Source organism: Schistocerca serialis, chromosome 1, assembly GCF_023864345.2.
Source record: "Schistocerca serialis cubense isolate TAMUIC-IGC-003099 chromosome 1, iqSchSeri2.2, whole genome shotgun sequence".
NCBI lineage: Eukaryota > Metazoa > Arthropoda > Insecta > Orthoptera > Acrididae > Schistocerca > Schistocerca serialis.
Window position 1 is genome coordinate 281,487,375 of NC_064638.1, and position 7,803 is coordinate 281,495,177.

Genomic DNA, 7,803 nt, shown 5'->3' on the forward strand with positions numbered 1-7,803 from the left:
AAAAAAAATTCAAAACCACACTTTCTGCTGGCTACGGTATTTTTCGATTCCGAAGGACTCTTGCTTGTGGACATCATGCAAAATGGAACCACCATAAATTCTGATGCATATGTGACGACACTGAAGAAACTTCAAGTTCGACTGAGTCGTGTTCGACCACATCGGCAAAAGCAGGATGTTTTGCTGTTGCACGAAAATGAACGACCACATGTCAGTCAAAAAACCATGAAGGTGATCACAAAACTCGGATGGGCAACACTGAAACACACGCCATACAGTCCTGACCTGGCTCCATGTGACTATCATCTCTTTGGGAAACTGGAAGACTCTCTTCGTGGAACAAGGTTTGAAGATGATGATTCCCTGGTGCACGCTGCCAAACAGTGGCTACAACAGGTTGGTCCAGAATTTTACCGTGCGGGTATACAGGCGCTGATTCAAAGATGGCATAAGGCAGTTGAGAGGGATGGAAATTATGTGGAGAATGAAAATATTGTTCCTAAAGGATGTATTTACACACTGTAAAACTTTCAAACATGTAGAATAAAAGATGGATTTTAAAAAAATAGTGTGCATTTCTTTTGGTGTGACCCTCGCAGTTGAAGTTTCAAAAACTGCTGCGTAGAAATTCAAAGCTCTAGCACTGCTGCAAAGCATCCTGGCCGCAAATGTAACCGTTTGTGACGCTTGTCGGAAAATGGCAGTGTGGCGTCGGAGCAACGTTAAGTTTTTTGAGTCCTCCAGCGTTTGTGGGCGACAGTATGTCGAATGCGACCCTATTACTGAGAGGCTGGATCCTGATTGCTCCTCCATAACGACACACCAGTCCACATAGCGAAGACTGTGCCGAAGTTTTTGGCCAGCAAACGAATCACACTGCTGGATCACCCATCGTGTCCGCCGGATTTGGTCCCAGCCGACATCTAGTTGTTCCCTAAATTGAAGCTGGCATTGAAAGGGCATTGTTATAACGCAATGAAGGTCAGCCAAGAAAATGGTGCTACAGTACTAACTGCAACAAAAAAAGACTACAGTGACTGTTTCAAAACATATTAAAATGATTTCAGCTGTGTTTTGATTGAAGAGAGTTTGAATAAATGCAGAGATTTTGTGACCATACACCATGATTTTTATTTTTCAGATGCACAGTCATAACGGAACTGGGACACACGGTGTAGTAACTGAACGCTACTACGCGTATTATTTCAGCCAAAACATTCACGGTAGAAGAAAGCTGTTTTCCTAGCATGCCTCCCTGATGGAGGCTGATTCTGTACGCTGGCAAATGAACAGTTGGTTGACAGGGCGGTACTGTGACAAAGATATAGCAGCATTTTCTGAAGTAACAAATGACATTTATTAATATGTTGCGAAATGGTAGTTAACTTCGGTATAGTTTGAAGTGTGGCACTAGATATGCTACCCCTAATATAGTGATGTCTAACTTAGCTGTCTCTGGACATTGTATGATGTTGCATGTATCACTGATACTGATGTATGCAAAAACTCTGTTGCTGGCTGTAGTTCTCCGTAACTGGCCAGTCCTATGTCGGGAGATAGTCTTCAGGAGTTCTGTGCTGAGCTAGCTGCTGGCACTGAAGTGAACTGGCTGCTGGTTCATAACTGCCTGAGTGCCTGTAACGCATCTTGTTTTAGTGTCTTTTAGTGTCTGTTAATGAAATGCTTCCCATGTTTGCCAGTAAAAGAAGCGAAGCAAAGTAGCCCTCACTTGGAACTGTTCCCTGCATGCTGTTTTTCACTATATTTTCTGGCGTACGACACGGCGGAAGAAGTGGGTCGGAAGCAGGATGAAGTCTGCATTTATGAGTGCCATCTGGAGGCTGCTGCACAGAGCTTAGAGAAGCCAGGTGGGTGGTGGTCTCTCGTGCCATCAGCTTTGTACCTCTTGCTTGGTACACAACATCTTTACATGTAGCAATTTTCAAATTAGGCAGTAAACTTTATTTTTTCCTTGGTTTCACTCAATCAAAAACTTAACCTAAATTATCCTAAGGACAAACACACACACCCATGCCTGAGGGAGGATTCGAACCTCCGCCGGGACCAGCCGCACAGTCCATGACTCCAGCGCCACGATTAAACCCGCGTGGCTTCACTCAATCGCTTCACGCAAATTCTGGGTTGGTTCCTTCGATAAGGGCGTTTACGATTCCCTTCCGCAGTCAGAGCTGAGCTGAGCTCTAATGATTTAGTGGTCGAAGAGACCTTAATTTTACCTATTTTCCTTCCATTAAGAAATGTACTGTTCCTAGACACTTTTGCCTACGGCACTACAAAGTATGCCCACTTACTAACAGACAAACATATCGTCATTCTGTCTGGAATTAAATCTGCATTTACTTTCCACAAAGAGTGAAAGTCTAACCATCCAGCTTCCGATCTCCCCTGTGCCTACTTCTAGAGAGCAACTTCAGATCAGAATTTGTTGAATACTTGAATACTACAATTTAAAATATCGGGCGCTGAAATAGTTGATGCTTTTCCAAAGAAAGCCATTTTTGATGGCTATGAAGAAATTAATACAGTCAGAAAACTTAACCAACAAGATACATCGTTGTCTGGACTTAAGTGTACAAAATTCCTTTTCAGGTCAAGAGTTGAGAACTTTTTATACAGGGTGTTACAAAATGGTACGGCCAAACTTTCAGGAAACATTCCTCACACACAAAGAAAGAAAAGATGTTATGTGGACATGTGTCCGGAAACGCTTACTTTCCATGTTAGAGCTCATTTTATTACCTCTCTTCAAATCACATTAATCATGGAATGGAAACACACAGCAACAGAACGTACCAGCGTGACTTCAAACACTTTGTTACAGGAAATGTTCAAAATGTCCTCCGTTAGCGAGGATACATGCATCCACCCTCAGTCGCATGGAATCCCTGATGCGCTGATGCAGCCCTGGAGAATGGCATATTGTATCGCAGCCGTCCACAATACGAGCACGAAGAGTCTCTACATTTGGTACCGGGGTTGCGTAGACAAGAGCTGTCAAATGCCCCCATAAATGAAAGTCAAGAAGGTTGAGGTCAGGAGAGCGTGGAGGCCATGGAATTGGTCCGCCTCTACCAATCCATCGGTCACCGAATCTGTTGTTGAGAAGCGTACGAACACTTCGACTGAAATGTGCAGGAGCTCCATCGTGCATGAACCACATGTTGTGCCGTACTTGTAAAGGCACATGTTCTAGCAGCACAGGTAGAGTATCCCGTATGAAATCATGATAATGTGCTCCATTGAGCGTAGGTGGAAGAACATGGAGCCCAATCAAGACATCACCAACAATGCCTGCCCAAACGTTCAGAGAAAATCTGTGTTGATGACGTGATTGCACAGTTGCGTGCGGATTCTCTTCGGCCCACACATGTTGATTGTGAAAATTTACAATTTGATCACGTTGGAATGAAGCCTCATCCGTAAAGAGAACATTTGCACTGAAATGAGGATTGACACATTGTTGGAAGAACCATTCGCAGAAGGGTACCCGTGGAGGCCAATCAGCTGCTGATAGTGCCTGCACACGCTGTACATGGTACGGAAACAACTGGTTCTCCCGTGGCACTCTCCATACAGTGACGTGGTCAACGTTACCTTGTACAGCAGCAACGTCTCTGATGCTGACATTAGGGTTATCGTCAACTGCACGAAGAATTGCCTCGTCCATTGCAGGTGTCCTCGTCGTTATAGGTCTTCCCCAGTCGCGCGTCGTAGGCTGGAATGTTCCGTGCTCCCTAAGACGCCGATCAATTGCTTCGAACGTCTTCCTGTCGGGACACCTTCGTTCTGTAAATCTGTCTCGATTCAAACGTACCGCGCCACGGCTATTGCCCCGTTCTAATCTATACATCAAATGGGCATCTTCCAACTCCGCATTTGTAAACATTGCACTGACCGCAAAACCACGTTCGTGATGAACACTAACCTGTTGATGCTACGTAGTGATGTGCTTGATGCTAGTGCTGTAGAGCAATGAGTCGCATGTCAACACAAGCACCGAAGTCAAAATTACCTTCCTTCAATTGGGCCAACTGGCGGTGAATCGAGGAAGTACAGTACATACTGACGAAACTAAAATGAGCTCTAACATGGAAATTAAGCGTTTCCGGACACATGTCCACATAACATCTTATTTTTATTTGTGTGTGAGGAATGTTTCCTGAAAGTTTGGCCGTACCTTTTTGTAACACCCTGTATTTTTGTAGTGCTATGAGATATACTGATGCCTTCTTGCACATTGCAGTTACGTACTCAGCCAATTTAGATTTTCATCTGTTATGACTCCAACCCTCTTTGCTGAGAGTGACACAGATCATTTTTTGTATGTGAAGAGCTTGTGATGGACTAAGACGGTATCCGAGTCTGTATGGCCTCATAGTTGTCAGCCCGCCTAGTCAGCCAAGCAGCGCCGTGCGTTTGGAGGATAGCAACGGGCCTACAGGGGGCGCTGCAAGCACAAACCCCCGGCCGGACGCCAACACTGCGCGGGCAGCCGTGTTTGTTTCCTGCGCGAGCACAGAGTCCTCACTTTATCCCCGCAACCGGAAAAGACCCCCGACTGCGTTCCGTATGGTCGTCGGCGGCCCGATCGATGGGTCAGTCAAACAGCGGCGCGGCGGCATCGTGGGCGTCCGAGGCAAACAGCGCGAGCGGGCCGCAGCTGGCGCTTCCCACAGCCTAAACAAGAGTCCGGCTACATACACACACACACACAAGGGCGAAACAACAGGCCCAGCGAGATAGCGCTCGCGATCTGTCTTCTTTTGTTACCGTTGGCGCACATTCACTGCGGTTTCCGTCGCGTGTGAAACTTGGAAGGCTCCCCTCCTCACTAATTCCTCTTCCTTTCATGTCATGTACAACCTCCTCTTCACGCCGAAACAGTCGTGACCCTCGAATAACTATGTCAATATATAAGATTCATTAAATACATCCTTATAACCCTAATTTTCAGAAATACGCATTTCAGTTTTGTTACCGTTGGCGCACATTCACTGCGGTTTCCGTCGCGTGTGAAACTTGGAAGGCTCCCCTCCTCACTAATTCCTCTTCCTTTCATGTCATGTACAACCTCCTCTTCCCGCCGAAACAGTCGTGACCCTCGAATAACTATGTCAATATATAAGATTCATTAAATACATCCTTATAACCCTAATTTTCAGAAATACACATTTCAGTTTTTTTACCGTTGGCGCACATTCACTGCGGTTTCCGTCGCGTGTGAAACTTGGAAGGCTCCCCTCCTCACTAATTCCTCTTCCTTTCATGTCATGTACAACCTCCTCTTCCCGCCGAAACAGTCGTGACCCTCGAATAACTATGTCAATATATAAGATTCATTAAATACATCCTTATAACCCTAATTTTCAGAAATACGCATTTCAGTTTTGTTACCGTTGGCGCACATTCACTGCGGTTTCCGTCGCGTGTGAAACTTGGAAGGCTCCCCTCCTCACTGATTCCTCTTCCTTTCATGTCATGTACAACCTCCTCTTCCCGCCAAAACAGTCGTGACCTTCCAATAACTATGTCAATATATAAGATTCATTAAATACATCCTTATAACCCTAATTTTCAGAAATACGCATTTCAGTTTTGTTACCGTTGGCGCACATTCACTGCGGTTTCCGTCGCGTGTGAAACTTGGAAGGCTCCCCTCCTCACTAATTCCTCTTCCTTTCATGTCATGTACAACCTCCTCTTCCCGCCGAAACAGTCTTGACCCTCGAATAACTATGTCAATATATAAGATTCATTAAATACATCCTTATAACCCTAATTTTCAGAAATACGCATTTCAGTTTTGTTACCGTTGGCGCACATTCACTGCGGTTTCCGTCGCGTGTGAAACTTGGAAGGCTCCCCTCCTCACTAATTCCTCTTCCTTTCATGTCATGTACAACCTCCTCTTCCCGCCAAAACAGTCGTGACCCTCGAATAACTATGTCAATATATAAGATTCATTAAATACATCCTTATAACTCTAATTTTCAGAAATACGAATTTCAGTTAAGGGGAAACGAACTAGAGTGTCTCTTTACGGAGAGAGTTAGCACCCGGTGATGTTATTGCACTTGGCCTCCGGTGGCCGTGTGGCCGTTACCGGAAACACCCGGTGACGTAACAGTAAAGAAAGACAGTGGCGACTAAGGAAAACGCATCGCTTTGTGAATGATTTCAAGACAGTTGTGCATGCACTATTAGATAGTTCAGAGAGTTCTCGTCAAATTTCACAATAAAAACTCAGGATAAGCCGATCGAAGCGCCCTTACTTGCAGGCGCAATGACTCTGTGGTCGACTAACAACACTACTTATTATCTGTGTGGGTTTACAAACATCACTGTATGTGATGTACTATTAATTGACGACGATTACATTCATGGGAGTAATCGTGCGATATGTAACTAGAGATCGGCATTTTTCATACAAATTATAAGTAAACTGACGGAGAGGGGAGTGGGGGGAGATAAGGAAAGGTATGTGATTAGTAATGCAGCTTGTAAGGGGTCCGTAGGCCCTTACTATAAGTTTGCGACAGCACAGGTTGACAGGACAAACAGTCGATAGTGTGCGTCGGGTGGCGAGAGCGAGAGCGAGTGTTGAGACAGTTGTGTGGTGTGGTACGCGCTGCAGGCCGAGCCGGGTGGAGGTCTGTTGCTGGAATGCAAGACTGTACCGACAAAGGGAGTGGCCATCGCCGTGGTTTAACCCCTTTGTGTTAGAAATATACGAGAAAGTGAAAAAGTATAGTTACTAGTGTGATTCAGTGATTTTTTGTGCTGATATTTGTAATTACGCGTCCACCGGGCCGGCATTATTTGGATTGCAGTGTTGGATTGTAGTGGTGGATTACAATGATTGAAATTGCGTGTGACGATAATGATTAACGAAAGGGCCTGTGCTGAGATTAGTCGTTATTAATTCTGTACGACGAAGGCAGTGGCTGTCTCCTTACTTTGGTGTTTTTGTGATGAATATAGGTCATTGATTAATGAACCTGTGTTGTTGTTCTTCTTGCCACCAGACATTTTATTATTACAGCATTCGAGAAGGACAAAAATGGAATGTAACATCTCCGTAGCAGTCCAATCCGATTGCCAGCCCCATTAGGTACACGGTCACATTAGTTATTATCTATTTGGGCTGCTATCAGATCCCGATCGAGCGGGATAAGTAAGTAGATTAAACCGGAGTGTTACAAGCTGCTTCGGGACCTGTGGCCTGCACTGGGATTTTTCTGTGTGAAATCTTATGGGACTTAACTGCTAAGGTCATCAGTCCCTAAGCTCACACACTGCTTAACCTAAATTATCCTAAGGACAAACACACACACCCATGACCGAGAGAGGATTCTAACCTCCGCCGGGACCAGCCGGCACTGGGACTGGAACCCAGGATCTCCTGCTTATTAGGCAGGTGCATTAACCACTGTGCCATACGGCATACAGCGTTTACCTCAACTGCTCGGACTATCTCCGCACGCCTCACGGTCGACCAGCACTTCCAACGAGTGCCACCTATCCACAGCCCCTGACCATTTCCTCCTTGATTGCTACTCTGACATTCCCACTGGAGGTCGGACTTACTTGCGCATCTGCATTGATGAATGTTGCCCATCTAGTCGAATCAATTATATGAATGCGTGGTGTTTGTCCTTTCGGACGTATCCGAAAAAACAGACACCATACATTCATATAAAGTATACCACAATTATATAGGTGTTAATAAGGATATACAGAATTGATTTAGTATTTAAATGCTATAGATATTCGAACTGAAAA

At 45.1% G+C, this 7,803-nt stretch overlaps 1 non-coding gene across 1 annotated transcript; it reads right to left on the reverse strand.

Moving 5' to 3' along the window:
• Positions 1–7,392: 7,392 nt before the first annotated feature.
• Positions 7,393–7,471, reverse strand: Trnai-aau (transfer RNA isoleucine (anticodon AAU)). The gene has a single exon. It is a non-coding gene; the product is annotated as a tRNA-Ile (tRNA).
• Positions 7,472–7,803: the final 332 nt, after the last annotated feature.